The 21,668-nt window shown below is 43.6% G+C and overlaps 1 protein-coding gene across 1 annotated transcript in view; it reads left to right on the forward strand.

Moving 5' to 3' along the window:
- The first annotated feature begins 480 nt into the window (after positions 1 to 480).
- Positions 481 to 21,668, forward strand: part of ZBTB46 (zinc finger and BTB domain containing 46) — a 90,723-nt gene continuing 69,535 nt past the window's right edge. Inside the window, exon 1 of the mRNA XM_082272877.1 lies at positions 481 to 608. The gene's annotated coding sequence lies outside the window, so the exon portion shown is untranslated. The remainder of the gene's footprint in view (positions 609 to 21,668) is intronic.

A 21,668-nucleotide genomic window follows, 5' to 3' on the forward strand; every position in this document is an offset into this window, starting at 1 on the left:
TTGGGGTAGAGGGTGGAGGAGTAGGAAGATGGCACTGGGGTGGAAGGTAGAGGGGTAGAAGAAGGATGGCACTGGGGCAGTTAGGAGGACGGAGGGGCAGCAGGGATCAGACATTGATAACAGACACATTACAGTGTAACCAACTGGGGTAACCAGCCCTGACCCTGAATGGCATTTCCCTTAGTCACGTGTCTCTTTAGTCCCCCACGTGGTCCTTTTTCTTAAATCCCACCCATCGCAGACAGCCCCGTCCTCTCGGTAGCTGACATAAGGGCGTGGCCTCGAACTAAAGGGCTGGACTATTCAGGTGTCCGAACGAATGACTCCCGGGTGCGTGGGCGTGACTCCATGAATTTACCGCCCCCTGTGCTTCTTACCCGCCCTTCTTTTCATTTCCCCGCCTGAGTTGGGAGGGAAGAAGGGCCGCGGCACTACTCTGCACCAATGAAAATGCGCAAGGGGCGTAACCTCTTAACTCTGTCTGAGGATAGAGACGCCACACCCCCCGGCTGGCTGTGCTGCGCCTTGTCACCTCCCCCAGCGCCGTCTGACAGTGTCGGGGACGCGCAGGGAAGACAGACAGCGGAGTGGCCGGAGACTGGACACAGGTAGAGGAACCGGGAGGAGGGGGGACGGGGCTCCGCTCTGGATTATAATGTCTGTGACCGGGGAGGGGGATCATCATTATGTGTACTCATCCCTTATATATAGATACAATGTATCTCTGTGTATACTGTCCACACTGATCCCCTATATATAGATACAATGTATCTCTGTGTATACTGTCCGCACTGATCCCCTATATATAGATACAATGTATCTCTGTGTATACTGTCCACTGATCCCCTATATATAGATACAATGTACCTCTGTGTATACTGTCCTCACTGATCCCTTATATATAGATACAATGTACCTCTGTGTATACTGTCCGCACTGATCCCCTATATATAGATACAATGTATCTCTGTGTATACTGTCCGCACTGATCCCCCTATATATAGATACAATGTATCTCTGTGTATACTGTCCACACTGATCCCCTATATATAGATACAATGTAGCTCTGTGTGTACTGTCCACACTGATCCCCTATATATAGATACATTGTATCTCTGTGTATACTGTCCGCACTGATCCCCTATATATAGATACAATGTACCTCTGTGTATACTGTCTGCACTGATCCCCTATATATAGATACAATGTATCTCTGTGTATACTGTCCACACTGATCCCCTATATATAGATACATTGTATCTCTGTGTATACTGTCCACACCGATCCCCTATATATAGATACAATGTACCTCTGTGTATACTGTCCACTGACCCCCTATATATAGATACAATGTATCTCTGTGTATACTGTCTGCACTGATCCCCTATATATAGATACAATGTATCTCTGTGTATACTGTCCACACTGATCCCCTATATATAGATACATTGTATCTCTGTGTATACTGTCCACACCGATCCCCTATATATAGATACAATGTACCTCTGTGTATACTGTCCACTGACCCCCTATATATAGATACAATGTATCTCTGTGTATACTGTCCACACTGATCCCCTATATATAGATACAATGTACCTCTGTGTATACTGTCCACACTGATCTCCCTATATATAGATACAATGTATCTCTGTGTATACTGTCCACACTGATCCCCTATATATAGATTCAATGTATCTGTGTATACTGTCCGCACTGATCCCCCTATATATAGATACAATGTACCTCTGTGTATACTGTCCACACTGATCCCCCTATATATAGATACAATGTACCTCTGTGTATACTGTCCACACCGATCCCCTATATATAGATGCAATGTACCTCTGTGTACTGTCCACACCGATCCCCTATATATAGATACAATGTATCTCTGTGTATACTGTCCACTGATCCCCCTATATATAGATACAATGTATCTCTGTGTATACTGTCCGCACTGATCCCCTATATATAGATACAATGTATCTCTGTGTATACTGTCCGCACTGATCCCCTATATATAGATACAATGTATCTCTGTGTATACTGTCCACACTGATCCCCTATATATAGATTCAATGTATCTGTGTATACTGTCCGCACTGATCCCCCTATATATAGATACAATGTACCTCTGTGTATACTGTCCACACTGATCCCCCTATATATAGATACAATGTACCTCTGTGTACTGTCCACACCGATCCCCTATATATAGATGCAATGTACCTCTGTGTATACTGTCCACTGATCCCCTATATATAGATACAATGTATCTCTGTGTATACTGTCCACACTGATCCCCTATATATAGATACAATGTATCTCTGTGTATACTGTCCGCACTGATCCCCTATATATAGATACAATGTATCTCTGTGTATACTGTCCACACTGATCCCCTATATATAGATACAATGTATCTCTGTGTATACTGTCCACACTGATCCCCTATATATATATATATATATATATATATATATATATATATATATATATAGATAGATACAATGTATCTCTGTGTATACTGTCCACACTGATCCCCTATATATAGATACAATGTACCTCTGTGTATACTGTCCACACTGATCCCCTATGTATAGATACAATGTATCTCTGTGTATACTGTGCACACGGATCCCCTATATATAGATACAATGTGTCTCTGTGTATACTGTCCACACTGATCCCCTATATATAGATACAATGTATCTCTGTGTATACTGTCCACACTGATCCCCTATATATCAATACAATGTATCTCTGTGTATACTGTCCACACTGATCCCCCTATATATATCTATAACTGTTTTATGTGTATACTGTCCACACTTATCCCCTATGTATAGATACAATGTATCGCTGTGTATACTGTCCACACTGATCCCCTATATATAGATACAATGTATCTGTGTATACTGTCCACACTTATCCCCTATATATAGATACAATGTATCTCTGTGTATACTGTCCACACTTATCCCCTATATATAGATACAATGTATCTCTGTGTATACTGTCCACACTGATCCCCTATATATAACTATAATATATAACTATAATGGTTTTATGTGTATTCTGTCCACACTGATCCCTATATATAGATACAATGTATCTCTGTGTATACTGTCCACACAGATCCCCTATATATAGATACAATGTATCTCTGTGTATACTGTCCTCACTGATATATATATATATATATATACATACACACTGTATCTCTGTACATACTGTCCACACTGATTCTCTATATATGTTTATAATGTGTGTGTGTCCAGGGAGATCATCTCTGTGTATACTGTCAACACTGATTTCCTATATATACAATGTATCTCTGTGTATACTGTCCACTATGATCTCCTATAGATACAATATACCTCTGTGTATACTGTCCACACTGATATCCGATAAATACAATGTATCTCTGTGTATACTTTCCACATTGATTCCCTATAGGAGGATAACCTCTGTATATACTGTCAGCACTGATACCCTATAGATACAATGTATGTGTCTGTGACAGGGAAGATTTGTGTTTACTGTCCACACAGACCCCCCCCCCCAAGGAATAGAATGTATAGGGGACACTGTGTGTGTGAGGCCAGGGAGGACCATCTCTGTGTATACTGTCCACACAGACCCCCCCCCCAAGGAACACAATGTATAGGGGGCACGGTGTGTGTGTGAAGCTGGGGAGGACCATCTCTGTGTATACTGTCCACACTAATCCATTATAGATGATGGGGCACAGTGTGTATATGCCTGGGGAAACTCATCTCTGCATATACCATCCACACTGATCACTTCTAGGTATGTATGTATGTTTATGGGGCAGGCTGTGCGTTTGTCTCATTAGGATATAGGGAATATATATAGAAATGTATGAGTAACACTCAGTACATATTTTGTGTACTGTAGTTTGTATAATTTATGGGAACTGTGTATGGATATCAGGAGTCACTGTGTGTATATTGTGTGTATATTTATTTGCCATACAGGTTTCATATATAATGTATGGGAGCAGGGATGATTATATACCTAAGTGACACAACATGTATATAATGTACAGGTAATGCTGTGTGTATTCATGTATAGGGGGTCACTGTGTGTATTCATGTATAGGGGGTCACTGTGTGTATTCATGTATAGGGGGTCACTGTGTGTATTCATGTATAGGGGGTCACTGTGTGTATTCATGTATAGGCGGTCACTGTGTGTATTCATGTATAGGGGGTCACTGTGTGTATTCATGTATAGGGGGTCACTGTGTGTATTCATGTATAGGGGGTCACTGTGTGTATTCATGTATAGGGGGTCACTGTGTGTATTCATGTATAGGCGGTCACTGTGTGTATTCATGTATAGGGGGTCACTGTGTGTATTCATGTATAGGGGGTCACTGTGTGTATTCATGTATAGGGGGTCACTGTGTGTATTCATGTATAGGGGGTCACTGTGTTTTTAATATGATATTTGTAAGCAGAGTATGGAGAATGCTGTGTGTATATAAAGGTCATTGTAAATATAATGTAGGGGTTGCTTACAATAGAGGTGTTCACTATGTGTATACATTGTAGGGGTTCACTCTGTATACATTGTAGGGGTTCAGTATGTGTATATATTGTTGAGGTTCACTATGTGTCTACATTGTAGGGGTTCAGTATGTGTGTATATTGTAGGGGCTCACTATGTGTATATTGTAGGGGCTCACTATGTGTATATATTGTAGGGGCTCACTATGTATATACATTGTAGGGGTTCACTATGTGTATATATTGTAGGGGCTCACTATGTGTATACATTGTAGGGGTTCAGTATGTGTATATATTGTAGGGGCTCACTATGTGTCTACATTGTAGGGGTTCACTATGTGTATACATTGTAGGGGCTCACTATGTGTATACATTGTAGGGGTTCACTATGTGTATATATTGTAGGGGCTCACTATGTGTATACATTGTAGGGGTTCACTATGTGTATATATTGTAGGGGCTCACTATGTGTATACATTGTAGGGGCTCACTATGTGTATACATTGTAGGGGTTCACTATGTGTATATATTGTAGGGGCTCACTATGTGTATACATTGTAGGGGCTCACTATGTGTATATATTGTAGGGGTTCAGTATGTGTATATATTGTAGGGGTTCAGTATGTGTATATATTGTAGGGGTTCAGTATGTGTATATATTGTTGAGGTTCACTATGTGTCTACATTGTAGGGGTTCAGTATGTGTATATATTGTAGGGGCTCACTATGTGTATACATTGTAGGGGTTCAGTATGTGTATATATTGTAGGGGCTCACTATGTGTATATATTGTAGGGGCTCACTATGTGTATATATTGTAGGGGTTCACTATGTGTATATATTGTAGGGGCTCACTATGTGTATATATTGTAGGGGTTCAGTATGTGTATATATTGTAGGGGTTCAGTATGTGTATATATTGTAGGGGCTCAGTATGTGTATATATTGTAGGGGCTCACTATGTGTATACATTGTAGGGGTTCACTATGTGTATATATTGTTGGGGTTCACTATGTGTATACATTGTAGGGGTTCAGTATGAGTATGCATTGTAGGGGTTCACATTGTAGAGGTTCAGTATTGTGTATACATTGTAGGGGGCTCAGTATGTGTATACATTGTAGGGGTTCAGTATGTGTATACATTGTAGGGGTTCAGTATGTGTATATATTGTAGGGGTTCAGTATGTGTATATATTGTAGGGGTTCAGTATGTGTATATATTGTAGGGGCTCACTATGTGTATATATTGTAGGGGTTCAGTATGTGTATATATTGTAGGGGCTCAGTATGTGTATATATTGTAGGGGCTCACTATGTGTATATATTGTAGGGGTTCAGTATGTGTATATATTGTAGGGGCTCACTATGTGTATATATTGTAGGGGCTCACTATGTGTATATATTGTAGGGGTTCACTATGTGTATATATTGTTGGGGTTCAGTATGTGTATACATTGTAGGTGTTCAGTATGAGTATGCATTGTAGGAGTTCACATTGTAGAGGTTCAGTATTGTGTATACATTGTAGGGGGCTCAGTATGTGTATACATTGTAGGGGTTCAGTATGTGTATATATTGTAGGGGCTCACTATGTGTATATATTGTAGGGGCTCACTATGTGTATATATTGTAGGGGTTCACTATGTGTATATATTGTTGGGGTTCAGTATGTGTATACATTGTAGGGGTTCAGTATGAGTATGCATTGTAGGAGTTCACATTGTAGAGGTTCAGTATTGTGTATACATTGTAGGGGGCTCAGTATGTGTATACATTGTAGGGGTTCAGCCTTTTATGGAAATCAGTGCTGTGGATAGAATGCTCTTAAAGTGATATTAAAGGCAAGGCTTTCTATAAAATAAAAAAACACAAATCTGTTCTACTTCCCTCCTCTTGTGTAATGTTTTTGCACCAAGCAGCCCAGATCCCCCTCTTCAGGGGCCCCCCACTGATGCTCCTGGCCCCTCCCTCCTGCCGAGTGCCCCCAGAGCAAACAACTTGCTGTGGGGTCACCCGAGAGCCACTGCTCTTCATGTCCATTCAGACACAGAGCCGAAGCTTGGCCCCGCCCCTCTCTCCTCATTAGCTCACTGGCTGTGATTGACACAATGGCTCCCGCTGCTGTCTCAGCCAGTGAGGAGGGAGAGTCCCAGGAGAGCCGAGGCTCTCATGCACAGCACTGGATGGCAATGGGGCTCAGGTAAGTATTTAGGGGGGAGCTGCACACAACTTCATAGAATGCATTAAGATAAAGAAACCTTGGGCCTTTTAGAGCCTTTTTATTGTGTTCTGTACATTTTTTTTATTTACATGCCAGCTCTGTATAGCAAATATAAAGAGAGGTGGTGTTTGAGAGGCCGATGTCTATATTTCCTGTGTGGGTTGTGAATCGAATATGAAGAGGACAGCTCAGTATATCTTATTGTAATAAATGCAAGAGCGCAAAATGCGATTTTTATTTATTTTTATTCATGATGAGACAGTAAGCAAATACTTACACCTAAGAAAGCCTTTCTATACTTGTTGATATTTATCAACCAGAAGGATGCTGATTGTAAGCTCTTCGGGTCAGCTTCTGATTTTTCCCACACCTTACCTGGTGTCTAACATAACGGATCCTTTTATTAGCTTCCTTACTAATCTCCATCAAAGGTGACATTCCGCTCATAAACTTACGTTTGTGTAAACTGATTACAGATTTGAAGATGCGTCTTACTCAGCGTGGGTGGGGGGTTTTGCATGACGCCGTTGGGCGTGGGTTTATAAGCCGCGTTTATTGCTCTTGTGTGTGGAGTAGGAGGGTACGAGGTGAGTTGTGATTGTCCAGTTGTTGTCAAAATTGAATTGACGCTGGAAGTGTGTTTAAAGGGTTATTCCACTCAAAACTTGTATTTCACTTTCGGTGGATGTGCGTAGGATAAATCATCCAATGGCTTCTTATATTTTAGGGGAGCTTGCATTCTGAGATCTCACTGCTGGAATTTCCAACTCTGGTGTACCCACCAGAGTTTATTATTTTCATTGAATTTTTTATTATTATTATTATTTTTTTTTTTTTTTTTAATCTTAACATTACCGTTGACTTAACCCAAATAAGTTAGCGAGAGTTGGGGAATTAAAATTCTAGTTTTTTTCTGCGTGAGTCTCCTGGAACTTGTACCCTCCAGTTGGAAATTGAAAGTGTATTTATAGCCAAAACTATTTTTTTGTAATTTTTTAAATTATTTTGTAATTTTTTTTTTTTTTTTTTTTTTTTTTGCATTTTTTTTATTTTTTTTGTAATTTTTTAAAAAATATTTTGTAATTATTTTTACATTTTTTTTTTTTTTGGATAAAAACCCCTGCTAGTTTTTTTTTTTTTTTTTTTTTTTGTAGTCTTTGAGCCCTTTGGAGAAATTTCCCTTCACTTCCTTTTACAGAGACACAACAGGAAGTTTGAAGAAAAATCCCTCCAAAGTAAGAATTACCCTCTGAGACCCGGTTCACACATATACGATGTCAGACATCGCATGTGATTCGGAAGCGCACTGCTCTGCAAATCACATGCGATGTCTGTGGGATGCGAATTCAGCCATACAATCTGTATGTAATCGCATTCGGACCAAACTCGCACAGGACCCTTTTTTGGGTTCGCACCAGAATCGGATCACATGAGTGTTCACACCTATGCGATCCGATTCATGTCCGAACTGACAGTTCGCACTGCGACATGCGAACTGATCTGGGGGAGTCATTAACTTAGTATTGACACCCCCAGCGATTCGCATATGGCAGTGTGAGCTGCCTGCGAGTCGAGTGCGATGTGGGAAACCGCAGTGTATTTGCAGGGTTCTTACATTGCATATGTGTGAACCGGGACTTTGGCCTCTTTGAGTCGGGCGGCAGACTTTACCCAAATCTAAAAAGCGATCAGTGCTAAATTGCTTTTCAGACCGAGGTAGACAACCAGTTTACTGGCGTTCAGGAGGCGATACTGCTGTCTCCTGCATGCCTGCTTATTGATCCCCAGGGGGGTTACTCCAATCTCCGTGGGGATTTTGCATTGAATTATTGCGCCACCCCTGCCCAGTGTTTGCCAATTCTACTGATCAAATTGAATGATTTCAGTTAGATCTTGCTTTGTGAGAGAGCACAGTAGGTTTATTGCTCCTTTTTTTTCATTTTTTGAAAACTGGACATAACTGTGGAGTTTAGCTCGGAGTCAAGCTGTACGTTATGTATCAATGCGGTTTTCTATCTTGCTTTAATAAAAACAGGGTGAAAGAAATATTGCGCCACCCCTGCTATAGCCACATTTGGCATGTGGTTGTGTTGCAGTCCCATTGAATTTAGTGGGTGAGTTTCACAGGGTTTAAATTGCCAAATTTCAGAGCATAGCAGGTGCTGCAATGTGAACTCACCCCTTCGGCCGCCCTGCAGGCGATCAGGGAGGGATCAGTAAAAACGCTTTCAACCACCTGCTTTTTTGTGCCCCAAACCCCCCCCCCCACTCATGTGAAATAAGCCTTACCTCCATTAACATCGTCGCTATTTGACATGTCAAATCGGAGCCTATTGCCCGCAGCGGCACTGGCCCAATCAGTGCAGCACTGCACCCATTTTCAAAAGAAGTTTCTGCACTACTTTTGGCAATTTCAGGGGCAATTTCAATAGACATCTGTGCAGGAACTAGGGGTTGACCGATTATCGGCAAAGCTGATATAGCGAGGGCCGATCTGCACTTTCCCCGATAAATCGGAATCGGCCCCTGAGGTTACCGATTTTGCCGATATTTCGGGAAAGTGCTTGTACCGGAGTGATGCCTGCAGCTAGAGGCATCACCCCTGTACCGGCATCCATAGCCGACGGTCGGCTGTCTTGTAATGACAACCGATGAGGCTGAGAAGCCGCTCGCCTGTCATTACAAGGAGCGGGAGTGGACGTTCCACCCCCCCCCCTCCCGCCGCCTTCCGTGGCTCGCCCGGGTCTCCCGTCCCACCGGGAGACCCAGGCATCCTACCGGCACGGCCGCCGAAGAGAAGACCCGATCAAAGCCGCATTCAGCTCTGATTGGGTCTCCATGTAAAAACCCGGAAGTGATGTCATGACATCACTTCCGGGGACTCGGCGCCAGATTCAATAAAATGACAGCATTCAAAACAGCCAAACTTGGCTGTTTTAAATGCTTTTAAGTGCAGAGGAGGGGTTTGGGGCCTTTTAGACCCCCAGATCCCTCCACGACAGTACCTGTCAAGTGTAAAAATAAAAATTTTAAATGTACAAAAATATCGGCCGATACCGATATTCAATGGCCAAAATATCGGTATCGGCAACGAAAATCCGATATCAGTCGATCACTAGCTGGAACCCACACAGATGTCTTTCAAATCGCCCCCAAACTCGCAATGAAATGCTGGTTTGAAATTGCGTGAGTTTAGCTGAACCTGCCTCCAATGTGAACGTACCCTTAGGCCCCTTTCACACGGGCAATCCAGTCAGGCCCACCTGTCAGTTTTTCAGATGGACTTGATCAGATGGTCCATGTATCCATAGGGATGGACCGGGGGGTGTAAATGACCTTGTGTCCGTTTATGTCCACCAACTTCCAATCCGATCCAGCCTGCTAAAAAAAAAAAAAAAGGCGATTATTTTAGCCAAAGTATCACTTAATAGCAGACCGCGGTCCGGGTCCGGACCCAGTTAATGTCTCATCCCGACCCCTGCAGTCCCACCCTTTAGAGTCATTTTGCCCACAGCCATCACCACAGCCATTCTCACAGAGCCAACAGCTGGAGGCAGGACAGCTATGGACAGAGGGCGGGGGCTACCCAAGTTAACAAGCAGGTGATTGGTTGTGAGGATACAGGGCGATCATCGCACAAACATGCGATTCGGACCTCTGCTGGAAGAATATTTTACTGATTGGACCTTTTGTGAATTTTAATTCAATACCCCTAGTCTAGACGGATCAGATTGGAGGGTAGTCAGGCGTAAACGGACTGCCGGTTAGTTTACATCCGGCCGCCCATATAGCAGAGTAGGCTGTGGCCATGTTCCCTCTGCAGAGTGTACATGGACCTGTCATTCGTCCCTCTGTTTCGCCCAGGAGGCAAACAGTAGACAGGCCCCCTACAGAGCAAATTGGATTCCATCCCGTGTAAAAATGGCCCTAGGCCTCGTTCACACTGGTGCTATTGATCCTGTGTTTATGTACATGCGATTAGAGGACAATTCTAAATGCATATAAGTGCATTTAATGATTTTCCAGTTGTGCTATTCACACTGAGCTTTTACCTGTGTTTAGGTGCTATCAGTTTTGTTGCATTTATAGAAAACAGATTTTATGGGTTCACGTTCCAATGAGAAACTCCAAACACAAGTAAATATATGCAAACGCAACTATGAGCAGTTAAACCTGCGTTATAGCTGAAACATCAGAACGCAAGAAAGTTATTTGTGAAGCATAAAAGTTGTTTGTACTTCCCAGAGCACAACAGTTGCCATTGGAAGAGGTGTCCCTTTTGGAAAATTTCCCCTTGCCTCTTGTCTTGGGGACAAGTCAAATTTTGGATTTCCCCTCGCTTTATTTCTCGGTAACATTGGTCATCATTACAAATTATAGAGTGAATTGCCCCAGTGGGGACACAGACCGCAATTAAAACAGAGGTTCTGACTCTTCCATACTCCATCCATCTATGCATCTAGAGATGCACTTTAGCTAAATGGCATCTGTCCATTTGGGGCTTGACATCAGTTTAAAAGAGATCACTCCACCCAAAACAGATACTTATGGTAATAGGTGGATGGTGATAAACTGAAAGCTGAGATGACCTCTTTTCAGGGACCCTGGAGTTCCTGGCTTTTTCAACCACTACAACCTTTTCAAAGCCTCCCTTTTGCTCCCAGGATAGTCCAAAAACAAGAATAATAGTCCCCTGTGATCACCACAGCAGGTGGGTGTGGAGGTGTTGGTGGGGTTCCTGAGAGGTATGTGACAAAGAATTCAGGTTCGGAGTTGTTGGCTGGGTTCCTGAGTGAAGAGAGGCTGGATAGAGTGGTCACTGGTATTCCTGAAAGGGGTATACCCAAGAATTCAGGTTCGGAGTTGTTGGCTGGGTTTCTGAGTGAAGGAGAGGCTGGATAGAGTGGTCACTGGTGCTCCTGAGAGGGGTATACCCAAGAATTCAGGTTCGGAGTTGTTGGCTGGGTTCCTGAGTGAAGAGAGGCTGGATAGAGTGGTCACTGGTGCTCCTGAGAGGGGTATACCCAAGAATTCAGGTTCGTTTGGAGTTTCTGGTGGAGATCCTGAGAGAAATGTGACTTGAGAATTCAGGTTTGCAGTTGTTAGTGGGGTTTCTGAGAGAGATGTGACAAACAATGTAGGCTTGATGTTGTTGGTGGGGTTCCTGAAATAGATGTGACTGAGAATTCAGGTTTGTTTGGAGTTGTCGGTGGTAATCCACAGGAGTGTGACTGAGAATTCAGTTTCGGCGTTGTTGATGGGGTTCCTGAGAGGGATGTGACTCAGAATTCAGGTTCAGAGTCGTTGGTGGGGTTTCTGGGAGGTATGTGACTGAGAATTCAGTTTTGGGAGTTGTTAGTGGGGTTTCTGAGAGGTATGTGGCTGAGAATTCAGGTTCAGACTCTTTTTGGGGGGGGTTCCTAAAAAAAGAAAAGGAATGTGACTGAGAATTTAGTTTTGGCGTTGTTGATGGGGTTCCTGAGAGGGATGTGACTCAGAATTCAGGTTCAGAGTCGTTGGTGGGGTTTCTGGGAGGTATGGGACTGAGAGTTCATGTTCAGAGTTGTTAGCCGGGGGTTTCTGGGAGGTATGTGACAAAGAATTCAGGTTCGGAGTTGTTGGCTGGGTTCCTGAGTGAAGAGAGGCTGGATAGAGTGGTCACTGGTGCTCCTGAGAGGGGTATACCCAAGAATTCAGGTTCGTTTGGAGTTTCTGGTGGTGTTCATGAGAGAAATGTGACTTGAGAATTCAGGTTTGCAGTTGTTAGTGGGGTTTCTGAGAGAGATGTGACAAACAATGTAGGCTTGGTGTTGTTGGTGGGGTTCCTGAGATGGATGTGACTGAGAATTCAGGTTTGTTTGGAGTTGTCGGTGGTAATCCAGAGGAGTGTGACTGAGAATTCAAGCTCAGAGTTGTTGATGGGGTTCCTGAGAGGGATATGACTAAGAATTCAGTTCGGCGTTGTTGATGGGGTTCCTGAGCGGGATTTGACTCAGAATTCAGGTTCAGAGTTGTTAGTGGGGTTTCTGGGAAAAATGGGACTGAGAATTCAGGCTCAGAGATGTTGTTGGGGTTCCTGAGAGAGATGTGACTAGTAATTCAGGTTTTAAGTTGATGGTGGGGGGGGGGGTTCATTAGAGGAGTTTGACTGAGAATTCATGCTTGGAGTTGTTAGTGGGTTTCCTAAAAGGGTTGTGACTGAGAATTCAGGTTTGAAATTGCTGGTGGTGTTCTTGAGAGGGTTGTAACTGAGAAATCGGGTTTGGAGTTGTTGGTGGGGTTCCTTATGCCTCGTTTCCACTGAGCGGAACGGTTCGGGTCGGTACAGTTTGGAAGGGTTAGAATGGTCCAGCCTATTCAGGTGAGCGTTTCCACTGCAAGCCGGACCGCCAGGGGCCATGTGGGGTTTACACCAAATGCCTTTTGACGTGAGCATTGAGATTTTCCTGTCTGCCAATCAGTGGAATGTATCGTGTGACGCCAGTAGCTCCACCCTAACCGTACCGTACCATTTCCTATGGCCCTACATCTGAAGGAGGACCAGGAATGGTGCGGTTTGGTTCGGTTGTATGGGCCACTTTTATAATGGAAACACCGAAAATAGCGTACCGATCCGCTCAGTGGAAACGAGGCATTAGAAGGGTGTGACTGAGATTTCAGGTTCATTGTTGCTGGTGGGGTCCTGAGAAGGCTATAGTGATCCATTTATGGTGGCTATGAGGTAGTTAGGGACTTTTCTTCTTATAAAGTTTTATGTCTTTATCCCCATTGGGGAGATTCTCCCATCCAGAACATTGTTTATGAGCTGATCCGTTTTCTATAAAAGTCAGTGACCCTGTCACCAGCCACTTGGAGAATAGTAGATAATGCTTTTTGGAGAAGGTAAATAGGAAATTCTGCTCATAGGACAGGAAGTAGTGGAAAATCTCCATTACAGGAAGTAGTGGAAAATCTTCATTACAGGAAGTAGTGGAAAATCTCCATTACAGGAAGTAGTGGAAAATCTCCATTACAGGAAATAGTGGAAAATCTCCGTAACAGGGCAGACCAACAGCTGAAATCTGGTGCATGACTTCACCCAGCACTTTGCTTGTAGGGCACATGGGGAACCTGACTGCTTAAACCTTCCATCCCTGTATGTATATTACATTAAACCCTTTACCTGTTCAAGTTTGTCAACAGAAACCCATCCTTTACTGTAAATCTCCTGTTGATTCAAAGCAGTTTTAAACCCTAAAGCAAACATTTATTATATTACAGCTTACCAGTTCATAGATGTGGTAGCTCCATTATTTTTTTTTTTCTGTCTTCTATTTTCTCTCTCCAGCAAAATGTATCAGTTTACCTGGATGAGACAAACCACTTAACACTGGCAGGGGCGATTAATTAATTTATAAAGTATTAGCTGGAGTTTGGCTTCAATTTGTTTGTGTATATAAATCTGCTAATACATTTAATAACCCCCCCCCCCCCCCCCGGACTGACAGTAATGCTGTCTGCTATGCCCCCTGTGCTCATTCCTCCAGAATTGTGTCTCATTAATACAGGTGGTGTGTTACTGGCCAGATCACCAAGGGAAAAAAGCCAAAGAAAAGAAAACGAATGCAGCCACCACATCTAATGATTGGTGATATACTGTATATATTATAATGCATTTTTGGTTTTGGGTTTATTAACGCATCAAGATTCCTGTGGCGGGGTGTTGAATTCCACACAGATTAAGGTTATGATCACACCTTTGTGTTTCGGAAACGTGCGCAAAATGGTACTCTCCCTGGGGAAAAAAAAAAAAAAAAGAAATGCGCTGCCCAATAGTTGTTAAGGGCACCCCACACTTGTGCTGACACGCGCCAGACTGCATGCAGCGGTGCATTTTTGGAAAAGAGTCAGGGGCGACTTTTCCACATTTCTTGCACGTAGATCAGTCATTGAAATGGATGGGCTGCCCTACACACGATGGGTGGAAACGCGTGCGCTCGGTTGCAATGTCCATGGCCTTTTTGCAGTAAATAATTTTCTGTTTAGTTTCTTTTAATATTTAGTTCCATTATTTCAGCAGCTTATAAGGCCTCTTTCACACAGGGTGGATTGGTTTGGACGGACTCCACTTGCTCAGCGGGGATCGATCCACTGATCCCCGCTGAGCAGGCGCATAATCGATCCTTCTCTGCTTACTGTTAGAAACAGACCTCTCAGATCCCCGATCTCCTCTATGGGGAGATCGGATCCGATCCGACCCGCTGGACGGATGGCAAACGTATCGCCGTCCGCTTGTTTTCAGCAGATCTTGCCGGATCGATCCGCTGGACGGATGGCGAGCGTATCGCCATATGTTTGTTTTCAGCGGATCTTGCCGGATCGATCCGCTGGACGGATGGCGAACGTATCGCCATCTGTTTGTTTTCAGCGGATCTTGTCGGATCAATCCGCGGGACGGATGGCGAACGTATTGCCATCCATCTGTTTTCAGCGGATCATGCCAGATCAATCCGCTGGACGGATGGCGAACGTATCGCCATATGTTTGTTTTCAGCGGATCTTGTCTGATCGATCCCCTGGACGGATGGCGAACATATTGCCATCTGTTTGTTTTCAGCGGATCTTGCCGGATCAACCTGCTAGACAAATGGCGAACGTATCGCCATCTGTTTTGTTTTCAGCGGATCTTGCCGGATAGGATGCCAGGCGGGTGTCAGCGGACATCAGCCTCCCCATAGAGGTCAATTAGTGGTCCGATCGGGTCCGCCAGAGAAAACAGACAGGCGGACCCGATTGAGTGAAAGGGGCCTAAAGGATCTGGGGAGACCTAAGTAGCAAAATGACTGTTACAAATTTTAGGAAAGTAGAGAATGTTTTTAATACGGATGAGGCTTGATGGGATGAGTAGTTCCACAGCAGCCAGGGATCTGGTCTTGGTATACAGTGCAGGTTTGTAGCTGGGGGAAGGGGAGTGTACAGTGTGCAGCTGTGTAAGTCTGTTGTTTTTCGGGGTTGCTATTAAGGTGTGTCGGTGTGGGGCAGGGTGGTGGTGAGTGCTAAGCTTAGCAGAGAGGTGTTGTGTGCCAACATGAAGCCTCCTCCCATTACACCCTTCCTCTTCTACCCCCCCACCCCCCTCCCCTGACTTTCACCTTTCCCTTATTTCTTTTGTGTCTCTCCCGGTTCCCTCCCCTCCTCCTTCCTGTAACCTCCACATGGGGAATTGGCTCATCTGCACCGTTCTCCCCCAGGGCTGAGCGCTGACAGAGGTATCTAGGCTACAGCCGGCGACAACAGAGGGCAAAGCCAATAACGGCATTACCTGAGCCGGGGTACAGCAGCCCTGTGTGCCAGCTACAGCCAGGTGCCGTGGTATGATACCGGGACGGGCAAATTCAATTAAATTCAATTAAAATAATCAAAAAAAAAAAAAATATATATATAATATATATATATATATAATTATTTTTTTTTTTTTTTATTTATTTCAGGTTCTTGTATAGCGCTGTCAATTTACGCAGCGCCTTACATATACATTGCACATTCATATCATAATATATATATATAATTTTATTTCTACATATAATATATATTTTATATATATATATATATATATATATATATATATATATATATATAATTTATATTTTTTTTTATATACATATATATATAATGCGTAAATTGACAGCACTATATAAGAACCTGAAATAAATAAAAAAAATAAAATAATTATATATATATATATATATAATTAATTTATTTATTTTTTTATTTATTTCAGGTTCTTATATAGTGCTGTCAATTTACGCATATATATATATATATATATATATAATATGGGTTGTGTTATTATAACACAACCCTTTTTAGTTCTTAGTGTTTCTTTTGAGCCCATGTCATTCCCGAAAATCTGTCATAGAGGTCATCTATACCCTTTTTATTTCTTTACTTATTTTTTATTTTTTTTCAAAGACCCCCTGTCAGCTGACTGTGACCTGCTCTGCAGATTTGCCTTCACTTCCTGTTCTGGAGACACAACAGGAAGACTGCTGAAAAAAAAAATTGGATCAGTATCTTGGTTACAGTCGCCAAGACAAATCTAGAGAGAGGGTGGTGCAGAGAGCAATAATAGCCTGGCAGAGGTTCTTAGCCTTCCTTACTCCACCCAAGACGTGAAAAAATATTTTTGGGCTTAAGCATTAAAGTGCCGGTTCTCACATATGCAATGCGAATCCACTGCGGGTTCCCGCATCGCAAATCGGAGGCAGTTCACACTGCAATATGCGAATCGCTGGGGGTGTCAATACAAAGTTAACAACACCCCCAGATCAGTTTGCATATCGCAGTGGGAACTGCCAGTTCTGACATGAATCGGATCGCATGGGTGTTCTGGATCTTGATTCTGGTGCGGACGCAAAAAAGGGTCCTGTGCGAGTTGTGTCCGAATCTGATGCAAATTCAGCCATACAATCTGTATGGCTGAATTCGCATCGCACAGACATCACATGTGATTTTCAGAGCAGTGCGCTACAAATCACATGCGATGTCTGACATCGCACCAATGTGAACCGGTGCTTAAAGTGGTTCTAAAGGTAGATTTTTTTTCCGCCCCCCACGGAAAAATTAAAGTCAGCAGCTGCACATACTGTAGCTGCTGACTTTTAGTATTAGGACTTATGCCCCTTTCACACTTGTGCGACCTAAAAGTCGCACGATTTTGCCCTTGTTTTGACTGGACTTGAAGCAATGCCTGTGTAATCTTGAGGTCTCTGGACCTTCAAAACGCATCAAAGTCGGACCAAAGTAGTGCAGAGACTACTTTGCAGTCGCACAGATATGAACGGTAAATTTTTGGGCTTTAAATAAGCATTAAATTGGTTCTAAATGTAGAATTTTATTTATTATTTTACCTTAAAGCGGTGCTCCAGCCCCCCAAAAAAATTAAGTCAGCAGCTGCACATACTGTAGCTGTTGACTTTTAGGATAAGGACACTTGGGTCCCTTTCACACTTGTGAGACCTAAAAGTTGCACGATTTTGCCACAATTATTTTGCCATGCGTTTGACTGGACTTGAAGCAATGCCTGTGTAATCTTGAGGTCTCTGGACCTCCAAAGCGCATCAAAGTCAGACCAAAGCAGTGGAGGGACTACTTGAAGTCGCACAGATATGAATAGTATTCATTGGGAATAATGGGATATGACTTGTCATGCAACTTTGCAGTTCCAAGTCGCAGGACAAGTCGCACAAGTGTGAAAAGGGGCCTTACCTGTCCTGGAATCCTGCAATGTCAGCACCCCAGCCAATGTTTTCTTCGGGTGTCAGATGTTGCCGCCATAGCCGGTAAGGGAAACGGCCAGTGAAGCCTTGTGGCTTCACAGCCGATTCCCTACTGCGATTTCTGAATGGACCGGCGGTGGGGAAGGAGGGGAGAAGCCGCTCGGCTGTCATTACAAGGAGCGGGAGGGGACGTTCCCCCCCCCCCATCCCCCCCCCCCCCCACCGCCTTCCGCAGCTCGCCCGGGTCTCCCGTCCCACCGGGAGACCCGGGCATCCTACCTCCACCGCTGCTGCTGCCCAAGAGAAGACGGGTCTCCATGTAAAAAGCCAGTAAGTGATGTCATTACATCACTTCCAGGTACTCGGCACCGAATTAAAAAAACTGACAGCATTCAAAACAACCAATGAAAAAAATCCCATGTACATAAGTATCACAGCCAATACTCAATACTTTGTTGAAGCGCCTTTACAGCCTCAAGTCTTTTTGAGTATGATGCTACAAGCTTGGCACACCTATTTTTGGGCAGTTTCTCCCATTTATCTTTGCAGGACCTCTCAAGATCCATCAGGTTGGATGGGGAGTGTCGGTGCACAGCCATTTTCAGATCTCTCCAATAGATGCTTAATCGGGTTCAAGTCTGGGCTCTGGCTGAGCCACTCAAGGACATTTACAGAGTTGACCTGTAGCCACTCCTTTTTTTATCTTGGCTGTGTGCTTAGGGTTGTTGTTCTATTTGGAAGATGAACCTTCGCCCCCAGTCTGAGGTCCAGATTGCTCTGGAGCAGGTTTTCATCAAGGATGTCTCTGTACATTGCTGCATTCATCTTCCCTCTATCCTGACTAGTCTCCCAGTTCACACAGAATGATGCTGCCACCACCATGCTTTACTGTAGGGATAGTATTGGTCAGGTGATGAGCGGTGCCTGGTTTCCTCCAGACATGACGCTTGCCATTCAGGCCAAAGAGTTCAATCTTTGTTTCATCAGACCAGAGAATTTTGTTTCTCATGGCCTGAGAGTCGTTCAGGTTACTTTTAGCAAACTCCATGCGGGCTGTCATGTGCCTTTTACTGAGGAGTGGCTTCTCTCTGTCCGCTCCACCATACATAGTGCTGCAGAGGTGGTTGTTCTTCTGGAAGGTTCTCCTCTCTACAGAGAAACGCTGGAGCTCTTTCAGAGTGACCATCGGGTTCTTAGTCACCTCCCCGACTAAGACCCTTCTCCCCTAAACACTAATTTTGGCCAGGCGGCCCACACTAGGCAGAGTCCTGGTGGTTCCAAACTTCTTCCATTTACAGATGATGGAGGCCACTGTGCTCAATGGGACCTTCAATGCTGCAGACCTTTTTCTGTACCCTTCCCCAGATCTGTGCTTCCATGCAATCCTGTCTTGAACGTCCACAGACAATTTCTTAGACTTTATGGCTTGGTTTGTGCTCTTACATGCACTGTTACCTGTGGGACCTTATATAGACAGGTGTGTGCCTTTCCAAATAATGTCCAATTAACTGAATTTACCACAGGTGGACTCCAATCAAGTTGTAGAAACATCTCAAGGATGATCAGTGGAAACATGATACACCTGAGCTCAATTTTGAGCGTTGTGGCAAAGTCTGTGAATACTTATGTACATGGGATTTTTTTCGTTTTTATATTTTTAATAAATTTGCAAAGATTTCAAACAAACTTCTTCCACTTTGTCATTATGGGGTATTGTTTGTAGAATTGTGAGGAAAATAATAAATTTAATTTGTTTTAGAAAAAGGCTGTAACATAACAAAATGTGGAAAAAGTGAAGCACTGTGAATACTTGCCGGATTCACTGTATAGATAAGATAGGAGAACGAAACACACCACCTTAAATAAAGCTTAGCAAACCCCTTCCCCCGACCAACTATATTAATAGTAATGGATGTGGGCAACACTTCCTCAATGGTAGTGATACCACATCAGGTATAGCTTGCTAACAGCTAGATCAGTATGGAAAACTTACTTTGCCATCTAGAACTATAAAAAAAAAAAAATATATACCGGTATATATATATATATATATTATATATTTTTTTTAATATATGAACCCAGCAGCCAGCCCTGGCTGCCCGTTTCTAGGAGAGCTATGCAGCATTATGTTTTATTAATTAGCACATTGACTGTGTTTCACTGTTCCTCTATTTCCCAGATTATTGTTTAATTAATGAAAAAGCGCATCTTTTAGATTGTAAGCTCTAAGGAGCAGAGCCCTTTGATTCCTCCTGTATTAACCACTTTACCACCGGAGGATTTTGCTGTCTTCCGTCCAGGCCACTTTTTGCGATTCGGCGCTGTGCGACTTCAACTGACAATTGCGCGGTCGTGCGACGCCGTACCCAAACGAAATTTACGTCCTTTTTTTCCCACAAACAGAACTTTCTTTTGGTGGTATTTGATCACCTGTGCGATTTTTACTTTTTGCGCTATAAACAAAAAAAGAGCGTTTATTTTGAAAAAATAACAATATTTTTAACATTTTTTTTATATGAAATTCCCCCCAAACAATTTGTTTTCTGCTACCTATGTTTGGTAAAAAAAATCGCAATAAGCGTATTTTGATTGGTTTGCGCAAAAGTTATTGCGTTTACTAACAAAGGGAAAGATTTCTGTCATTTTTTGGTGTTTTTTTTTTTTAACGCGTAATGGCGGCGATCTGCGATTTTTTTTTTTGCGGGACTGCGACATTGCGGCGGACAGATCGGACCCTTGACTGACATTTTTGACACTTTTGGGGGTACCAGTGACATTACTGCAGTAATCAGTGCTATATATATGCACTGTTACTGTAAAAATTACACTGGCAGGGAAGAGGTTAATTTTATTGGAGAGGGAGGGGTTAATGTATGCCTGGTGCTTACTGACGTGTGGGGGGGGGGGGAGGTGACTGAGTGACACAGGGACAGATCGCAGGTTCAGCTATGCTGAACAGTCCGATCTGTCACTCCCTGTCACTATGGAGATCCGCCCGCTTGTGTTTACACAGGCGGGCGGATCTCCACACTAGATCCCCGGCGATCGCCGCTGCTCCTCCCCTGGCCCGACTCCCGCTGTGAATGAAAACAGCGGGAGCGAGCCTCCGGTGGCGCGCAAGCGCCGCCCAGAAGGGGGAGTGTCTGACGACGTAGTACTATGTCGTCAGACGATAACGAGCCACTCTGCCGCAGTAATATTACTGTGGGCGGAGGTAAAGTGGTTAAAGTGTATTGTATGTTTGTACTGTCTAACCTCAAGTTATAAAGTGCTGCGTAAACTGTCGGCGCTATATAAATCCTATATAATAATAAGTGGTAAAGTATTAACTGAAGGTAAATAATTGCTAAAAAAAACCACTGTAGTTTCCCTTTAAGGCCTCGTGCACGCTGGACGATTTTCCAGCGCTGTTTTTGGCATCAGACATTTTTTTTTTTTTTTGCAGCCAATAACCACTTGCCGCCCGCCCGCCCGCCGCATATATACTGCAGCAGGCTGGCTCGGCTATGCGAATCGATGTACTGATAAATCAGTTTGCGGGAGTGGTGCTGGCGCAGGCGCGCTCCCACCCCCACTAGGTAGCAGGGATGCCGATCCACGGGACCGGCGGCTGCAATCGCCGCCGGGCACCCGTGATCGCTCCCCACTG

Source organism: Pelophylax lessonae (assembly GCF_965119305.1).
Source record: "Pelophylax lessonae genome assembly, chromosome: 11".
Classification (NCBI taxonomy): domain Eukaryota; kingdom Metazoa; phylum Chordata; class Amphibia; order Anura; family Ranidae; genus Pelophylax; species Pelophylax lessonae.